This window comes from Balaenoptera musculus, chromosome 1 (assembly GCF_009873245.2).
Source record: "Balaenoptera musculus isolate JJ_BM4_2016_0621 chromosome 1, mBalMus1.pri.v3, whole genome shotgun sequence".
Taxonomy (NCBI): domain Eukaryota; kingdom Metazoa; phylum Chordata; class Mammalia; order Artiodactyla; family Balaenopteridae; genus Balaenoptera; species Balaenoptera musculus.
In genome coordinates this window covers 31,497,839-31,517,766 of record NC_045785.1, presented here as the reverse complement: position 1 = coordinate 31,517,766, position 19,928 = coordinate 31,497,839, and the positions used below count along the sequence as shown (strand labels likewise).

The 19,928-nt window shown below is 43.9% G+C and overlaps 1 protein-coding gene across 1 annotated transcript in view; it reads left to right on the top strand.

Annotated features, from left to right (window-relative positions):
- The first annotated feature begins 437 nt into the window (after positions 1–437).
- Positions 438–19,928, top strand: part of RHBDL2 (rhomboid like 2) — a 53,540-nt gene continuing 34,049 nt past the window's right edge. Inside the window, exon 1 of the mRNA XM_036849654.1 lies at positions 438–548. The gene's annotated coding sequence lies outside the window, so the exon portion shown is untranslated. The remainder of the gene's footprint in view (positions 549–19,928) is intronic.

Sequence of the window (19,928 nt, the reverse complement as noted above, 5' to 3'; positions counted from 1 at the left end):
CCGTGTCTTGGGGCGCTGACCCCTGTGGATTGCATCAATAAGCTCTCTTGCCCTCCGGCTTCTTGTTGAGTTGAGCCAGTGAGAAGAATCAGGAAATAGGAAGGCGGGAAAAGAAAGAAGTCCTCCTGCTGAGGTCTTTCCCCAGAGAGCTAAGAACGCCGGGCAGGAGACCCAGGAGGGTAGGACTTGGAAGAGGATCGGAGTTCAGGGCCTCGGCCAACGAGAAAGAGCAAAGGGGCGGTCACAGGCTCTCTGGCTCAGACCCAGGCAGGCGGAGCGAGAGAACTCATTCATCCAGGGCCAGCCCAGGGCTGAGACTGCCGAGCTGGCTGGACCGGCCCAGGCCCGTCTCAGGGCTGGGAGCGGATTTCCTCGGGCTCCCTCCCCCGGGGGCTGGGTCGGAGGGAACCTGTGCGGAGGATTTTAGTTTGGGGAGGGACCTAGGAGTGCCTGGCAGGGAGGGAGCTTCAGGGCAGCTGAGGCAGTCCCTTGGCCTGGAACACGGGGAGCAGCCTGTCCTGCCTGGAACGGCCCTTGGCCTCCCCGAGGTAAGCTGCGTGAGCTGGTAGCTGGTGGACCGGGTCCCTCTGTCTGGCGGGTTGGGGGAGAGCCCGAGGCCCAGAGCCAACCGTGGGGTGCCCCTTGGCAGCCTCCTTCCGCAGTAGCCTTCACGAGTGGCCGCTTGGGATCCTGCCACTTTCATTTTAAAAGTTGGCAGCACGTTGGGCCAGGAGTCAGGGGGCTGGCTCTGACTCACCCCCCTCCCCCATGGCCGGAGGACCAGGTAATGCCATTGCCCCTCCCAGCGCTGGTCAATCACTGGCCTTCTTTCTCTCCCTTCATCCCATTGCCTCCCAGTTTTTTCCTCCCTCCAGCTGAGCCAGATGCTAGTCCTCCTGTGCTGCCGGACCTCTGCCCCGGAGACCACAGCCAGGGGAGACATCTCTGGCTTCTTTCTGCACAGCAAGTCTCCAAGGTTATTTGTTTCCTCCTTCCTGGTACGGGTGTCTGAGGGATTCTGTTCACTCCTTCATCTGTTACTATTCATTCGTTTATTCATCGTTCTTTGAGCAAGTGGCTGGATCCTCTCTGGTGGGTAGGGCTGGGGTTGGGTAGGGGTGGGGTTAGTTTGGGGTGGGACACACAATTTCCTCTCTTCCTGGGAATAAGAAAACTGAAATTTATTTCACAAATGTGTAGTGATCGTCTATAATCTGGTGGCCAGCGTGGCAGAGTGGAAACTCATTTTGGAGTCATAGACACACTTGGATTTATATCCCACCTCTTCCTGAGCCTCAGTTTCCGTATCTCTAAATAGTATTGTTATGAAGATGACATGAGAAGGTACATGTCAAGCACCAAGCCGAGTGCCAGGCACACAGTGGGGCCTCAAGAAACATCTCTACTCTTTCCTTCTTCTTTGGCCCCCTTCCTGCCATGCCCCTCCCTAACTGCCACCTTCTCTATCTTATAAAGATGTATCAGACACCCGTGGCCTTGAAGGCACTTAGGCAGACCTGGAAACACTGAGCTGGGAGTGAAGAAGGTGGTGGTGAAGGGAGGGGCTGAATAGGGAAAGTGCCTCCTGCCGGTTTGAGGTAAGAACACCTGCCAGGGCTGGAACCTCTAGTTGGAAGGAAAGGAAGGCTCTCCTGCTGTGTTTCTGAATTTGCATACTCACACTGAGCCAAAGATAGGAACTACCAGTTCCTAAAACCAACTCTGCCTGGCCTCAAGTTACAGGCTTTTAAATGCATAATCTCATTTAATCATAACCCTGTTACATTATTAACAGCCCCATTTTACAGATGAGGAAATGAAGATACAAACAAACAAAGGGATTTGCCTAAGGTCACATGGCTAATAAGTAGTGCATCCAGAATTCAAATCTAGCTCAGACTCTAGACTCCATGGGCTTTGTTTAACTCCTTGCTGTCCTTCAAGCTTCTGTGTATCAGAAAGAACAAAAGGGCATCAGGATTCCCCCAACTTCCTAGACATTGGCTTCCCACTTCCTGTACATCTCCTGCTCTGGGCTGCTTCATCCAAGTGGGAAAGAGCACACTCCTTCCCTGATTCGTTTATTAATTCACTCATTCATATTTCATTCATTCAGTCAAGTGCTCTGTTAGTCCCAAGAGGGCAGGGACCATGTCTGTGTTCACAGTTTATAACAAGCACCCTATATGTCCCTGATAGAGAAATGTTCAATGAATCCTTTGTGAGTAAATGAATTCAACAAACATTAATTGACGCATTCTGTGGGCTCCATAATAGGGATTCAAAGATGAAGAATCCCTATTAAGAATCTATCTTCAGGGCTTTCACAGCCTTGTGGAGGAGACAGTGATAATACAAAGAAGACAACTGTACCTTAGACAGGAGCAGAGGTTGCTGAGGGGACTAAGAGAGGCATTTAATTTTACCATGTCTGCTTTGTTCGCTACTGCATCCAGTGCCTAGCACCATGGCATGCACATGGTAGATGCTTAATAAGGCTTTGCGGAGGAGGTTTAGGATAGTCTTGAAGACAGTGTTAGGCCTTTCCCAGAACAAATTAGAGAGAGAAGATATTCTAGCAGAAGGAGATGCTCCTGAAAAGGCCTAGTGGAGGGTGGGAGCTGGAATTGCATGGGGCTTAGTAAGGCTGAAACTAGTGGTTACCAGTGGGGAGAGGGGAGGGGGAGGGGGAGGGGGAAGGGCAAGATGGGGTAGGAGATTGAGAGGTTCAGGCTACTCTGTGAAAAATAAGCTGCAAAGATATATTGTATAGCACAGGGAATATAGCCAATATTTTATAATAACTTTAAATGGATATAATCTATAAAAATTTTGAACCACTATGTTGTACCCCTGAAACTAACATAATATTGTAAGTCAACTATAACTCAATACAAAATTAATTAATTAAAGGCAACAAGAAAAAAAATGAAGGTGGATTCTCTCATAGACAGAAAATTATTCTGGTTTGACTCACTGGCTTGACAGTGAGGACTGGTTTTGACAATTGGATTGTATGGTAGACATTTTCCATAAACTGAACAGGCTAAATCTGTAGCTCCAAGGCTTGGATGAAGATACATCTAAAGCGTGTCTCTAATAAAGACTATGCCAGAAAATTCTGTCTTGGAACCAATTTTAATTTGTGAGAAATAATTTTAGTTGTTGACTTAAAAATGTATGAGAGTAACATAGCTTGTGCAAAATTCTTATGGGGATTCATGGGCAAAAAACATGAAGACTACAGGTGTATGGCATAAATAGCATCACCCGCCAGGCACATCATGGTGGGGATCCTGATCAGGTGAGGTGAAGTGGCTTGCCTGGAGGTAAGCAGGGGGCAGAACCGGAGCAAGAACCAGGGTTTTCTTTTTTTTATTTATTTATTTATTTATTTATTTTTGGCTGTGTTGGGTCTTCGTTTCTGTGCGAGGGCTTTCTCCAGTTGCGGCAAGTGGGAGCCACTCTTCATCGCAGTGCACGGGCCTCTCACTGTCGTGGCCTCTCTTGTTGTGGAGCACAGGCTCCAGATACGCAGGCTCAGTAGTTGTGGCTCACGGGCCCAGTTGCCCTGTGGCATGTGGGATCTTCCCGGACCAGGGCTCGAACCCGTGTCCCCTGCATTGGCAGGGAGACTCTCAACCACTGCGCCACCAGGGAAGCCCCAGAACCAGGGTTTTCTGAGTGCGGTAATTGTAGTGCTCTTTCTATGACCCCAAACTTCCTCCTTCCTTCCTTCTTCCACTTACTTGATGGTTTATTCAGCGAACACTTAGTAAGCACCTTTAGATGGAGTAAAAAAAAGAAACATTTCCTACCTTCCTGGAGCTTACAGACAACAAATAAACAAACCAGATATTTTTAGATAGTGGTAAGTACTAGAAGTGAGTTAGCAGGGGGATATGATAGCGAATGTGGGGTGGGCGGAGGTTGGCCTGCCACTTCAGAGAGGCCCGAAAAGGAGCTAGCCTTGAGGCAGGAGAGAGCTTGGTGTGTGCCTGAGACAGGAAGACGCCCCGTGGCAGCAGCACAGAGATGTTGGGGGAGTGGTAGAAGGCTACAAAGAAGGCAGGAGCTAGGTCACGCAGCATTTATCAGCCATACTAAGGATCCTGTATTTATCTTGAAGACAATGGGACACCGCTGAAGGATTTGTAAGCAGAGAGTTGACGTACTCTGATTTATGGTTTGGTTTTATTTTGGAAGGGGGGCAGGAGTGGAAGCAGAGATGGAGACTAACTGGGAGGCTCTGGCAGGTGAGACACCTGCAGTCTACCCTGCTGAGGGGTATGAAGATGAACAGTGTTAATGGGAAGGCAGAATGGTCTGGGATGTCATGTCGTCTTCTAGTTCTCCTGAGGAGTGCTGGTAGCTATTGCTGTATAACAAATCACCATGAAACGTAGTAGCTTCCAACAACAACCATTTGATTTTGTCATGATTCTGTGGGTCTGGAATTTGAGTTCAGCTGAGCAGTTCTGCTGCATGTGGCGTCAGCTGGGGTCATTCCCTTGGCTGTATTCAGTTGGTGGCTGAGCTGGGCTGGAAGGTCCAAGAAGGCTTCACTCATAGGTCTGGCACCTTGGTGCTCTTCTATGTGGCCTCTCTCTCCGTGTGAGTAGCTTGGGCTTCCTCATGGCATGGTGGCCTCAGTGTAGGTTGACCTTCTTATATGGTGTCAGGCTTCAAAGAGGGAGCATTCTAAGAAGAACAAAAGTGGGACTGCAGATCTCTTCAGGCCTGGCCTTGGGAGGTGCCCAGCACTACTTCTGCTGCGCATTATCAGTCAAAACCAGTCACAGGACTGGCCCAGATTCAAAGTGGGGAAACAAACCCACCTTTTACTGGAGGAATGGCAAGTAATATGCTCCGTCTCTAATCTGCCACACTGGGCTTCTGGAAACTGAATAACCACAACTACCGTGATGATGTTGACCCACTTTTAAATCTAAACCACAGTTTAGTAGTCTCGCCCTCTTACCTGCGGTTTTGCTTTCCCCTGGTTTCACTTACCTGAGGTAACCTTGGTTTGAAAATATTAAATGGAAAATTCCAGAAATGAACAATTCATAAGTTTTAAATTGTGCATTGTTCTGAATAGCTTGATGAAATCTCGAGCTGTCCTGCTCCATCTGGCCCGGGATGTGAATCATCTCTTTGTCCAGTGTATCCTGCCCATTCACCTAGTAGCAGTCTTGGTTATCAGTTGAGGTATCGCAGCGCTTATGCTGAAGTCACCCTTATTTTACTTAATAATGGCCCCAAAGCACAAGAGTAGTAATGCTGGCAATTTGGATCTGCCACAGAGAAGCCATAAAGTGCTTCCTTTAAGTGAAAAGGTGAAAGTTCTCGACTTAATAAGGAAAGAAAAATGGGGACTTCCTTGGCAGTCCAGTGGTTAGGACTCTGCTTCCATTGCAGGGGCACTCTGCATCCCTGGTAGGGGAGCTAAGGTCCCACAAGCTGCATGGAGTGGCCAAAAAAGTAAATAAGGAAAGAAAAAAAATCGTTGCTGAGGTTGCTAAGATCTATGGTAAAAATGAATCTTCTGTCTGTGAAGAAGGAAAAAGAACTTCGTGCTAGTTTTGCTGTCTCACCTCAAACTGCAAAAGTTACAGCCACAGAGCGTGATAAGTGCTTAATTAAGGTGGAAAAGGCATTAAATTTGTACAATAAGGTATTTGGAGAGAGACTGCATTCACATAAATTTATTACAGTATATTGTTTTAATTATTCTATTTTATTATTAGTTATTATTTTTAATGTCTAATTTATAAATTAAACTTTATCATAGGTATGTACCTATAGGAAAAAAAACATTGTATGTCTAGGATTTGGTGCTATCCGCAGTTTCAGGCAACCACTGAGGGACTTGGAATGTATCTCTGTGGATAAGGGGGGACTACTGTATACTGTGTTGGAACAATTTATAGTCTTTATTCCCCACTGGATAGGGAGGGCCTGGGGAACAGGAAGTGGTTTTATTTTTGTTTTTTTCTTTGTGTTTCTAGAGCCTAACATATACAAGGCATTCAGGGTATGTTGTCCAATGAAGTCACACATCACATAAGAATTCATTGGTTATCAAACCATAGTGTATATGAGAATCCCCTGGGAAGCTGTTAAAGAGACAGGCAGATTCCTGGGCAAGACCCCAGCCCAGAATCCAAATCTCTAGGGCAGGGGGTTTGAGTCTTGGCTGCATATTAAGAAATCCCAGTGCCCAGGCCCTAGCTCCAGAGGCCCTAATTCCACTGATCGGGGTGAGCTCAGACATCAACACTGTTTTACAGTCTCCTCAGACAATTCTGATGTGTATCCAGGGTTAAGAACTACTGCCCTAGGATTAGAACCAGCCATCTTCACCTGACTTCTCCAGATGATTCTGAGGTAGGTGGTGACCAGCTGTCCTTGGTGTGCCCAGGACTATCCTGATTTTAGCACCCTAAGTCCCATATCCCAAGAAATCCCTAGTCCTGTGCAGATCAGCACAGTTGGTCATTATCAATGGACCGTTATTTAAGAAACATTGTAGATGAGGCAGTGAAAGCCTTTTTGAAAAATACCTGGAAATATCTAATGAAAGCAACGATTCTGCCTCCTTACTTAAGGGACTGAAATAGTATCATAATGTCATCAAACAGAGCCAACTCCTTGAATTAAGGAGGATTGTTGCAGAGCGCCGTGCTCTGGTGGGCTAGGTCATTAATCTAGTTAAATAGTGTGTCTGTCTTTGGGAATTCTTCCAGACTCTATTCCTTAGTGTACATGAGGCAGCTCTGAAAGCCTGACCACAATCAATAAGGATGATGTGTTGAGGATAGCATGAGATACAAGATGAAGTTTTTGTCTCTACACCAGTACGTATTATTATTACTATTATTCGTATTATAATAGAGTATACAAATATATGTAATATCTTAAATAGCTCTGTGGGGTGGCAGTGGGGTATAGTAGAGCAGCTCAGGATCTAGCCTCAGAAGAATGGGATTTTGCTCTGGCTTTGCTGTGACTAGGTGTGCAGTCATGGGTGCCTCTTTTTGCCTTAGTCGTTCATCTGTAAAATGGGAATAAAAATGGTGTCTTCTTCACAAGGCAGCTGGGAGGCTTCATCAAAATAACATAAGTGGGACTTCCCTGGCGGTCCAGTGGTTAAGACTTCACTTTCCAACGCAGGGGGTACGGGTTCAATCCCTGGTCGGGGAGCTAGGATCCCACATGCCTCGTGGCCAAAAAAACCAAAACATAAAACAGAAGCAATATTGTAACAAATTCGATAAAGACTTTAAAAATGGTCCACATCAAAAAGAAAAATCTTAAAAAACAAACAAACAAACAAGTGATGAGAATTCCCTGGCAGTCCAGTGGTTAGGACTCAGCACTTTCACTGCCGTAGGCCCAAGTTCGATCCCTGGTTGGGGAACTAAGATCCTGCAAGCTGCATGGCATGGCCGAAAATTAAAACAACAAACAAAAACAACAAACAAACAAACCAACAAACAAATCCCCACAAGTGAAAGTGGTTCTGTGGATTGGGAAGGGGAGGTATCGCTATTGTCTTTGAATGGGAGAGACACAAAGAAGTTATTCCACTGAGAGGTCTTGTACACGACCAAGGTCCTGGTGCCCCCACCCGCGGAACCGCAGCCACAACTGTGGGATTCCCTCCTTACCTTAGCTGCCCTCACAATCGAGGGCAAGTGTGCTTTGCTTCAGAAGGAAAACTTTTGGAAAAGGAGGTTTGCAAAGGCATTTTTTTCTTTTTTTGTTTTAAAATCCTTTGCCTATTTGTTTCAGGTGTATCCTCAGAGATGTAGCAAAAAGAAAGCAACCACAACCACAAACCCATAAATTTGAAAAGCTGATTCTTAATTTCTGGAGCTAAAAAAGCACTCTTTCAGGCTGTAACCACAGAGTGATTGCTGCAGGCCTCTGGGATGGGGCATAATAATGGTTTGCAGTGTGATGAAGGAGGCTGTTAGTTTCTGTGGCCCCGAGGCCAATGTGGCTTCTCCAATTACCAGGTTGCCTAGCAACACCACCAAAAGTCTCCCCATTAGGCCCAACTGGGCAGCAATTGGGTACACGCAGCCTAGTCTGTCGCCCAGCCTCCTGGGCACCCTGGCCACATCAAGGCTGGACTCGGCCTCTGCAAGGGCCTCCCTGGTACCAATGAGTGGGTGGGCCAGCTGTTTAAAAAAAACACAATTCAGATGTTTGAAACCTACTTGTTTGAATGCAGCTGGGAAACAGCACAAGTGATTGATCGAAAGCCTCTTCTGCCAAAGAGGAGTTGTCCTAAGATTGGTGCCCTTGGCAGCGCTCTCCTGAGTGAGGTGAAGAAGGGAAGGTGAGCCTGACTTAGTCCTCGGGTTCTCAGAGAATCAAATCCTTTTCCTTTCCTGGACGCCTGTCTCCATCTTGAGTCCCTGTGGCAGTAATGGGAGTGGTGGGGATTCCCAGCCCTGCCTGCCAGTTCTTCTGTAGCTCCCATCTGGGAACTCTCAGGGTCTAGTCTGGGCCTGTTTGGGGAGCTGGAAGAAGAAGAGGGAGGTTAGGGAAGAGGGAAGGATGGGATGAAAAGAATCAAAATAAATATGCACACTTCTTGAACACTTGTTACCTAGAGATCACAGGGCAGAGCAACACACGGGGTCTTTGGAGTCAGACACCTTCAAAGGCTCCTGTCCTAGCCTTCTCCTCACTAGCTGTATGACCTTGAGCAAGTTACTCCGGAAGCCTGAGTTTCCTTATCCATAAAATGGGAATGTTATTATCCCACCTTACAAGGTTGTTGTAAGCAGCAATGAAGTGAGTGCTCGTAAAGTGTTTAGCACAGAACCTGGCACACAGTAGGCGCTCACTATTATGGCAACTCTTTTATTTGATTCTTACAATAATTCTGTAAGATATTGCGCGAAGTAGAACTCGGGTCTTCACAGTGCCAAGCACAAGGACTGGTGCTCCTCAAAGACAGGTGACAGTCCCTTTTGTAACCCCTACGGTATGGTGGCTCTGCAGGTCTCCTCTGACAGCTCAGTGATGGCAGAATGATGATGGAGAGGGGAGGGCGTGTGCAGAGGAAAAGTGTGAGGGGAGGTGCTTTTCAATATAAAGTAACATAAAACTCTTAGTTAACGTGGTGTATGTGCAATTCCTCTCTCCTTCCCTTCTTCCTTCCAGTATTCTTTTAAATAAACTTCATATTTTGGAACAATTTTAGATTTACATAAAAGTTGCAGAGAGTTTGTTTACCTTTTACTCAGATACAAGTATTTTCTGAACACCTGTGCACCAGGAACTTTCTGGGCATGAGGAATACAGCAATAAAACTGTGTCTGCCTTCCGTTGGAAGATCACAGAGATTGTGAGATGGAGTGGACCTTGGAGAGCCTTGTCTGTGGTTCTCAAAGGTGCTGAGGCCTCCACTTCACTGGTATAAGTGTCAGAAATTTACTAAATCTATTAAATTAGTTTCTTCAGGACTGGGGCCCAGGAATCTGTATAAAAGCAAATATTGAAAAACAAATGCCTGAGGGGATTCTAAGGCATAGCCAGTGTGGGGAACTGCTGGTCTAGTCCCCAGTGTTCCCTGTGCAGGTGAGAGGACTGTGGCTCAGAGCTGGGAAGGGACTTGCTCCAGGTCACACAGCCCGGAAGTGGCAGAGTGAGACCGAAAAACAGATCCCCTAGTTCTGTGCTGTCCCTACACTGTGTCTCCCAGATACAGAACAAGAAATGAGTTTAGCTTGCAACAGGAAGACCCCAGATAGAGTTTAGAAGAGTTTCTTGGCTATTCAGGTGTAGTAGTTAGGTCCTTGGTTGCAAGGGATTCTGATTCTGATTCTGGCTGACTACACCAGTAAATGAATTTTATTGAATGCCCATTGGGTAGTAAAATTTACAAAATCTATTTTGCTCATCGTACTCACACTTCTGGCACCAAATGTGTGGGTTTTCCACACCATGCAATTCTGACACTGGCTACCCCACAGATTAAGGGCTCAGTCCCACAAGACTGCTCCCTACTTCAGATACCAACTGCAAGCCTGGGCTTCCGGTGCTTCTGACCAAATGGCTATAAATTCGGGGTTTCTGTGACCTCCCCCCCCTTGTGTTCTATAATTTGCCAGAATAGCTCACAGAACTCAGGAGAGGGCATTACCTACTATTATCAGTTTAGTATAAAGATTACAACGCGGGAGGAGCCAAATGGAAGAGATGCATAGGGCAAGGGGAAGGGACGCAAAGCTTCCGCACCCTCTCTGGGTGCATCACCTTCCCAGAACCTTGATCTGTTCTCCAACCTGGACGCTCTCCAAACCCATTTGTTTAGGATTTTTATGGAGGTTCCATCACATAGGGATGATTGATTAAATTATTGACCACTGGTCATTAAACTCAATCTCGAGCCCTTTTCCCCGTCCCACAGGTGGGGACTGAAAGTTCCAACCCTCTAATCACATGGTTGTTTCCTCTGGCAACCAGGTCCCACCTTCTAAGAATCACTTCATTAGCATAAACTCAAGTACAGTTGAAAAAAACTTACTATGAATAACAAAAGATACTCCTCTCACCCCTATCATTCAGGAAATTCCAAGGGTTTTAGGAGATCAGTGCCTGGAGCTGGGGATGAAGACCGAATATGTATTTCTTAGTATATCACAATATCATGGTAGATCACAAAATCACTGGAAGGAAGCAAAGTTTGGGAAATAAGCAGAAACACACGGAGACCAGGCACCTACAAGTACACCAAAATCACAGAGCCAGGTAGGCAAAGACAGCCCCCTTGTCGCTGTTGCATGCTCATTGCTTCAGCCTGCATCAAAGACACAGCTGGCATTGGATTCTGGGTGCCACACTGACTCCAATGGCAAGGCTGGATGGACACCAGATACTGCTGCCACCGCTTTAAAGTGCACTGCTGTCAGAATCTTCCCCATCCCCAGCTCCAGTCCCCAAAATTCTAAGCGAATGCAGCTGATTGTTCAAGCCTAGGTCACATACCTGAGCTCTAGCTGCCTAAGGACCTGGAAAAGTGAGTACTGAGCATTTTTAGCTTTTGTACTGGGAAGTGGTCCCTGCTGCCCACCCAGATTCATGAGATGAGGAATTCGCCGAGAAAACTGACAAATGACCATTACATGTGTTATCAGAAGAATACGGTGGAAGTGTTATAGAATCAAACCGGGGTTGACTCACCTACACGCTAAAGTCAATCTACTGACACCAGGTTTTGGTGAAGGAAAGTGCAGTGTTTACTGCAGGGCACCAAGCAAGGAGTCCAGGGCAGCAAGTGCTCACAACGCCTGAATTCCCCGATGAGTTTCAGCAAAGCATTTTTTAAAGGCAAGGTGAGGGAGGGGTGACCCAAGGTATGTGATTAGCTGGTGCACAATTCTCTGATGGTGAGGTAACAGGGTGGCATCACAGGAGTTAACATTATCAATCCTTAGGCTCCAGTAGGCCTGGGGACTATGTGGTCATGATCATCAGGTAGTTAACGTCTTCCATTTGGTGGGTGTTTTAGCATCTGCAAAACAACTCAGGAAATGTGCATCAGATACTATTATCCAGGTACTTCAGAGAGGAGCTAAAGCAGAGGATATGAGGGAGAGGTCTGTCCCGGGAAGGCCCCATAGGGTCCTGCTCAGTTATGGAAGTCATTGACTTAAAATTTTCTGGCTATAATTTATAACAATTTTGGGAGACACTATGTGGTATTGAAACTGCTAGGTGGCATTTCGGGGGGCTCTGAGGACCTCCAGTCCTTTATGTCTCAGCACATTAAGAATTCAGCGAGAGGCAAAGTGATAGATAAGAAGTGATTTATTAGAATAGGACACTTGTGATGCTTACAGTCGGGCGGGTGAGAAGGTGCCGTGCTGGAAGAACTTAGTGAGCTACAGTTTTATAATCAAAGGAAAAGTGGGGAGGGGGAAAAAACCACCTTCCTCATTCTTGAGTAGACGTCACGCTTCCATCATCAGCTCCTCCTCTATGTTGGAGCGGGGGGTTTTCTTGTCCCTATGTGGTCAAGCTGGGACTGTCATGGCACTATGGAAAAATTATTTCAGGTCTCAGTACAATGAGGGTCTTTCACTTTGAAATGTCACCTTTCCATACATTATTGTTTTTTAGGTGTGCAGAGAGCATGTCCTAAGGGTCGTTAACTTACTGAGCTCACTGGACAGGATGTGGGTCTCATGCCACCATTGTGTTATTGTTTTGGGGCATGTCTCATGCTTCTGTAGCATGGTTTTGCTGCTAAGCAAGCCTACTTGGTTTTATGGTTAAGCAAACCTGCTTTCTTGAATGATCATTAACTTACAGGGTCTCCCATAATTTTTTCTTTACTTACAATCCTCTGGTGGAAATAGCTATTTATCTACTTTGTCCCTTTACTCTGTCCATATCAGTATATAGTGAATGAGGGCACCTAAAAGGTCTTTGGAAAAATCCCTTGCCAATGTCGAGTCTCCTGTGTAAATCTTTTTTTTGGCCACACCACGTGGCATGCGGGATCTTAGTTCCCCCACCAGGGACCGAACCCACGCCCCCTGCAGTGGAAGTGCAGAGTCTTAACCACTGGACTGCCAGGGGAGTCCTAAATCTTCTTATGGAAATCTCTTTTGCTACAGATTTTTTTTTTTTTTTAAAGGCAGATGATTGTTCTGGATAAATGAGCACAGCCTGCTCTTTCCAATCCTTGGCCAACACACTGGCTCCATGACTTGTAACACGAGCAATGCTTGTAGCAGGTAAGGTCAGGAAGTAGGAAAGTTCTTTCCACTTTTCCTCTTCTTAAGAATAATTTCTAGCTTGAAGGGAAGGTCTTTGGTTCTTGAACGTCTCCATTTTTAACCAGAAGGCTATGAGTCTTTTCTACTCTTCCAACATTCTTTTTAACAATCTACCCCCAGTTGTTCCCTAAGGGTAGGATGAGAACATTTCACGGCAGTGCCACCCACTTTTGATCTGAATGTGTGTGTGTGTGTGTGTGTGTGTGTGCGCGCGTGTGTGTATTTCAACAAAGAGTTGGCAGCCACTTGCTGCAGATAAGAGGTAGGAGGTGAGGCATAATATCAAGTCAACATTAAAGAAAGCTCAAGAAACCTGCATGATCTTTGCTTAATGAGTAAGAAAGCACAGTCAGTGTAGTAAACAATTTCACTCAATGAGTAACACTGTGATGAGAGTGACCAAGTAAATAATTTGATAGCCGTGAATGTTTTTATATCTCTGTGAGACTATAATGTGTTGTAATCATTGCTGGCTTGTTTTGAGGCTCTTGTGCTGTCAAACTGAGCCTCTGAAAATTCTGGTAATCAAGAAAATTCAGATATTCTATCCCAACTATGACCTATAGAACCCATGGAGTATACAGGCCACACCTACACAATTAATGACATGATATTAGATTAGACTTGCTTTGTGAGGCCCTAGAGAGGGAAACCTTGGACCCAGGAGCAGAAGGGCTGGTGAGCAGATTTCAGCACAGTGTAAGGATGAACTACCTAAGAAGTAGAACTATCAGAAAATACAACAACCCGATTAAAGGACATTCAGGTTCTTTGTAATTTTTCACTACTCTGAATAGTTCTGCTCTGGACATCTTTGAAAGATAGCCTTGAGTACTCGCTCAAATACATTTGTAGCATAGATTTCTAGAAGTAGAAAGGTTCTGTTGAAAGGTATACGCGTTTCATATTTTATAGATACTGCCCAATTGCCTTGTGAAAAGGCTGCATCAATTTACACCTCATAAACTGCACCCATTTCCACACAGCCTTGTAAGTATGAATCAGTCTTTTTCACTGTTGCCAGTCTGGTCAGTAATGTTTCCAATGTGGTGAATTGTGCTCAGAAACTCAGGTGTGGATGCAGAAGATAAACAGGAATGGCAGGGATGGGGAATGTCAGACTAGAAGCAGCACCTGTGAACATCAAGCACTAGATGCTGGAGATGAGATGAACCAGAGAGAGGCCTCTGTCCTCAAGGAACAGGCACGCAGACAGGTACGGAAGTCAGAGCGTGACAGTGTCTGACCAAGAAGAGAGGTCAAATCAAAATGCCACGATCACTACCAACATGTTCATCTATTTCTGGAATCTACAGTAGGTAGGTCTAGACGTCAGATCCCTTTACTGCACGTGCCAAGGAAGAAAGCAGACACACAGTGAGTCTTAGCTAAACTGAATGGGTCAGATACCTTTGCAGCACAGGAAACATATTTCACTAAAATACCTAAAATGATGGGCTTGAAGTCGTAACATTTCTGGAAATTTTGAAATCTGGAAAAAAAGAGAAAAATTGCGGGGAAATGTAATCCTTGTTTTTCTAGCTCCTTTTATAGATATAAAGTTGTGTTATTCACAATGTGGAACTTTCCTCATGAAATGATCATGTATGATATTTAAATTTACAATAGGGCTTATTAGCACAATGTTAATCACTCCTAATTGAACTTATTTTTAAAAATGCCTTAATATTTGTGTTTAAGAGCTGCTGATTTTATTTTTTTTAATTTTTGGCTGTGTTGGGTCTTCGTTTCTGTGCGAGGACTTTCTCTAGTTGCGGCAAGTGGGGGCCACTCTTCACCGCGGTGCGCGGGCCTCTCACTATCGCGGCCTCTCTTGTTGCGGAGCACAGGCTCCAGACGCGCAGGCTCAGTAGTTGTGGCTCACGGGCCTAGTTGCTCCGTGGCATGTGGGATCTTCCCAGAGCAGGGCTCGAACCCGTGTCCCCTGCATTGGCAGGCAGATTCTCAACCACTGCGCCACCAGGGAAGCCCAAGAGCTGCTGATCTTAAATCCATACTCGTTTTGCCATTTATGAGACATGAAAGAAACTATAAATAATCATCAATGTGCAAGGAAAATTAATAAAATAGTTATTTCTACAGACTTAATGTCTGACCCTGGGAGGCTGGGTGAGTGGGAGGTAAGAAGCCTTTATTTTCAGCAAAGTTACTGGGGAAAAATAAATAAAAGGGGAATTCTCTTCTTCCCTAAATTTATTGGATATAACCTATTGTAATGTGGGACCTTGCCTAATGGAATACATTTGAAAATGAATTGTGACCTGATTCCTAGTAACTTGCAGCGTGAAAATAGACCCCAGACTCAGCCCCATCCCTTCCATCTGTCCATCCATCCATCCACATACCCACTCATCCATCCATCCATAGCCAGTAATAACTAATAATTGTGGAGTGTTTACTATGTGCCAGAAACTGTTCTAAGTGCTTTACATGCATTGTCTCAAATAATTTTCCCCATAATGCTATGAGGTAAGTGCTATCATGATCCTGACTTTAAAATGGGATCTGAAGATTTTCCAATAAATTAAACATAGAATTACCATATGACCCAGTGATTCCACTCTTAGGTATATACTCAAAAGAATTGAAAACAGGTATTCAAATAAAAACTTGTATGGGAATGTTCATAGCAGCTCTATTCACAGTAGCCAAAATGTGGAAACGATCCAAATGCCCTTCAACAGATGAATGGATAAACAATATGGTTTTGTTTGTATATCTATCTATACAATGCAATATTATTCAGCCATAAAAAGGAATGATGTACTGATACATGCTACAACACAGATGAACCTTGAAGACTTTTCTAAGTAAAAGAAGTCAGACTCAAAAGGCCACATATTTTATGATTCCATTTATATGAAATATCTAAAATAGGTAAATCCATAGAGACAGAAAGCAAATTAGTGGGTGTCAGGGGCTGGAGGGAGGGGGCAATGGGGAGTGACTGCTTAATGGGTATGGGGGTTTTGTCTGGGGTGATGAAAAAGTTCTGGAACTACATAGTCGTGATGGTTGCACAACACTGCAAATGTATTTAATGCTACCGGATTGTACACTTTTAAATGGTTAATTTTATGTTTATTTTACCACAATTCTTTAAAAATGTACTTTGAGGCTCAGAGAATTTAAGTGACTTACTTAAGGTTACTTTACAGCTGATAGGTTGTAGAGCTGTGTTTTAATCCCAGTCATCTGGCTCTATGGCTCATGACTTTAAAAAAAAATTCCAGTGAAAAACTTTATTTTGGGCCATTTAGGAAGTTTAGATACACTGAACTAAGCTGAAAACATCAGTAGCATTGGATACCGTTGATTAAGCCCATGCTGGTGACAAACAGTATAATCTATCTAGTCTTCACAGTGACCTTGAAAATTTAATATTATTGTTTAGTTTGTGTGTGTTTGTGTGTGTGGTAAAATATACATGACATAAAATTTACCATTTTTACCATTTTTAAGTGTACAATTCATGGCATTCACTGCATTTACACTGTTGTACAACCATCACCATCATCCATCTCCAGAACTTTTTAATCTTCCCAAACTGAAACTCTGTATAGTACCGATTAAACATATAACTCCCTATTCCCTCTGTCTCCCAGCCCCTGGCAACCCCCATTCTATGGCTCATGTTCCCAGGTCCAGGGCTATTGTCTGGGGTTGCACATAAAAATAAGACATGACCACTTTCCAGGTCTGTCTAGCCTGTGTACCTGCCCTCTAGTGACCCTGACACTGTGTCTTTCTCCACCACGTTAGAGAAGTCCAGTTGTAGCACGACAGAGTCATTGAAGTGTGCAGAGGATCCTCTGTGGCCTGTGGCTGGGGAGTGGGAGAAGGAAGCCAGGCGATGGAATATGGTTGGGATGAAAGGCAGGGATGAAGGGATTGCAACAGGAAGCTCTGTTAGGAAGGGTGAAGATGAGAATTGGGAAGATACTGCTTGTCTTCTTTCTTCCTGGATTGTTAGGAGGAGTACGTGAGAATTTGCATGAGGATGTGCTTTGAAGAGACTGGGGTGCTCTGCACACTTCCTTAGGACTCACATCACGACTGAAGCGGACTTGTTTTAAGGGCATAACTCAGCAGAGCAGTTTTAATGGGGGATGCAGACGATAAGATGTTTAGTGGATACAAACTCCTCCTTCAAGACACTAGGCCACGAGGGGAGGGAAGAAATAGTACAGTGCTTGAGACTTTAGGGTCCAGCAAAGGTCTCATAGATATGACTTTGTTTTTATTCTATCTTATTTTTTTTAAGTTTAAGGTGTACAGCATAATGATTTGACTTACATACATCACAAAATGATTACCGCAGTAGGTTTGGTGAACATCTGTCATCTCATATAGACACAACATTAAAGAAATAGAAACAAATTTTTTTCCTTGTGATGAGAACTCTTGGGATTTACTGTCTTAACAACTTTCATTTATAACGTACAGCAGTGTTCATTATCTTTATCATGTTGTACATTACATCCCTTGTACTTGGTTACCTTATAACTAGGAGTTTGTACCCTTTGACTACCTTCGTCTAATTCCCCCTCCCACCCACCCCTTTGGTAGACACAAATCTGAACTCTTTTTGTATGACTTTGTTTTTGAAGCATAATTGACCTACAACACTGTTAGTTCCTGGTATACAACACAGTGATTCGTTATTTCTGTACATTTCAAAATGATCACCATGAAAAGTCTAGTTGTCATCTGTCACCATACAAAGCTATTACATAATTATTGACTGTATTCCCCACACTGTACATTTCATATCTGTGACATTTATTTTGTAACTGAAAATTTGTACCTCTTAATCTGCCACCTTTTTCTCACCTCCTCCCACCACCACCTCTCTGGCAACCACCTGTTTGTTCTCTGTATCTATGACTTCTGTTTCTGTTTGGTTGTGTTTGTTCATTTGTTTTTTTTTAATTTTACTTTTTAATTTTTATTTATTATTTATTTATTTTGCTTGCATCAGGTCTTAGTTGCAGCATGAGGTATCTTTAGTTGCGGCATGTGGACTCTTAGCTGCGGCATGCATATGGGATCTAGTTCCCCAACCAGGGATTGAACCTGGGTCCACTGCATTGGGAGCTTGGAGTCTTACCCACTGGACCACCGGGGAAGTCCCTGTTTTGATTCTTAGATTACACATATAAGTGAAATCATACAGTATTTGTCTTTCTCTGTCTGATTCATTTCTTTTAGCATAATACCCTCTAGGTCCATCCATGTTGCTGCAAATGGCAAGATTTCATTCTTTTTCATGGCTGAGAAATATTCCTGTGTGTGTGTGTGTATGCACACACACACACCACATCTTCTTTATCCATTCATCTACAGGCTCCAGACGTGCAGGCTCAGCAGCTGCGGCTCACGGGCCTAGTTGCTCCGCGGCATGCGGGATCCTCCCAGACCAGGGCGCAAACCCGTGTCCCCTGCATTAGCAGGCAGATTCTCAACCACTGCACCACCAGGGAAGCCCCTGTGCAAAAGCTTTTAATTTTCATTAGGTCCCATTTGTTTATATTTCCATTTCTCTAGGAGGCAGATCAAAAAGGATCTTGCTGTGATTTATGTCATAGAGTGTTCTTCCTATGTTTTCCTCTAAGAGTTTTATAGTGTCTGGTCTTACATTTAGGTCTCTAATCCATTTTGAATTTATTTTTGTATATGGTGTTAGGTAGTGTTCTAATTTCATTCTTTTACATGTAGCTGTCCAGTTTTCCCAGCACCACTTATTGAAGAAACTGTCTTTTCTCCATTGTATATCCTTGCCTCCTTTGTCACAGATTAGTTGATCATAGGTGCGTGGGTTTATCTCTGGGCTTTCTATCCTGTTCTATTGATCTATATTTCTGTTTTTGTGCCAGTACTATATTGTCTTGATTACTGTAGCTTTGTAGTATAGTCTGAAGTCAGGGAGTCTGATTCCTCCAGCTCCATTTTTTTCCCTCAAGACTGCTTTGGCTATTTGGGGTCTTTTGTGTCTCCATACAAATTTTAAGATTTTTTGTTCTAGTTCTGTAAAAAATGCCATTGGTAATTTGATAGAGATTGCATTGAATCTGTAGATCGCTTTGGGTAGTATAGTCATTTTCACAATATTGATTCTTCTAATCCAAGTACATGGTATATCTCTCCATCTGTTTGTATCATCTTTAATTTCTTTCATCAGTGTCTTATAGTTTTCTGCATACAGGTCTTTTGTCTCCCTAGGTAGGTTTATTCCTAGGTATTTTATTCTTTTTGTTGCCATGGTAAATGGGAGTGTTTCCTTAATTTCTCTTTCAGATTTTTCATCATTAGTGTATAGGAATGCAAGAGATTTCTGTGCATTCATTTTGTATCCTGCAACTTTACCAAATTCATTGATTAGCTCTAGTAGTTTTCTGGTGGCATCTTTAGGATTCTCTATGTATAGTATCATGTCATCTGCAAACAGTGACAGTTTTACTTCTTCTTTTCCAATTTGTATTCCTTTTATTTCTTTTTCTTCTCTGATTGCTGTGGCTAGGACTTCCAAAACTATGTTGAATAACAGTGGTGAGAGTGGACATCCTTGTCTCGTTCCTGATCTTAGAGGAAATGCTTTCAGTTTTTCACCATTGAGAATGATGTTTGCTGTGGGTTTGTCATATACGGCCTTTATTATGTTGAGGTAGGTTCCCTCTATGCCCACTTTCTGGAGAGTTTTTATCATAAATGGGTGTTGAATTTTGTCAAAAGCTTTTTCTGCATCTATTGTGATAATCGTATGGTTTTTCTTCTTCAATTTGTTAATATGGTGTATCACACTGTTTGATTCGTGTATATTGAAGAATCCTTGCATCCCTGGGATAAATCCCACTTGATCATGGTGTATGATCCTTTTAATGTGTTGTTGGATTCTGTTTACTAGTATTTTGTTGAGGATTTTTGCATCTATATTCAGGAGTGATATTGGTCTGTAATTTTCTTTTTTTGTAGTAACTTTGTCTGGTTTTGGTATCAGGGTGATGGTGGCCTCATAGAATGAGTTTGGGAGTGTTCCTTCCTCTGCAATTCTTTGGAAGAGTTTGAGAAGGATGGTGTTAGCTCTTCTCTAAATGTTTGATA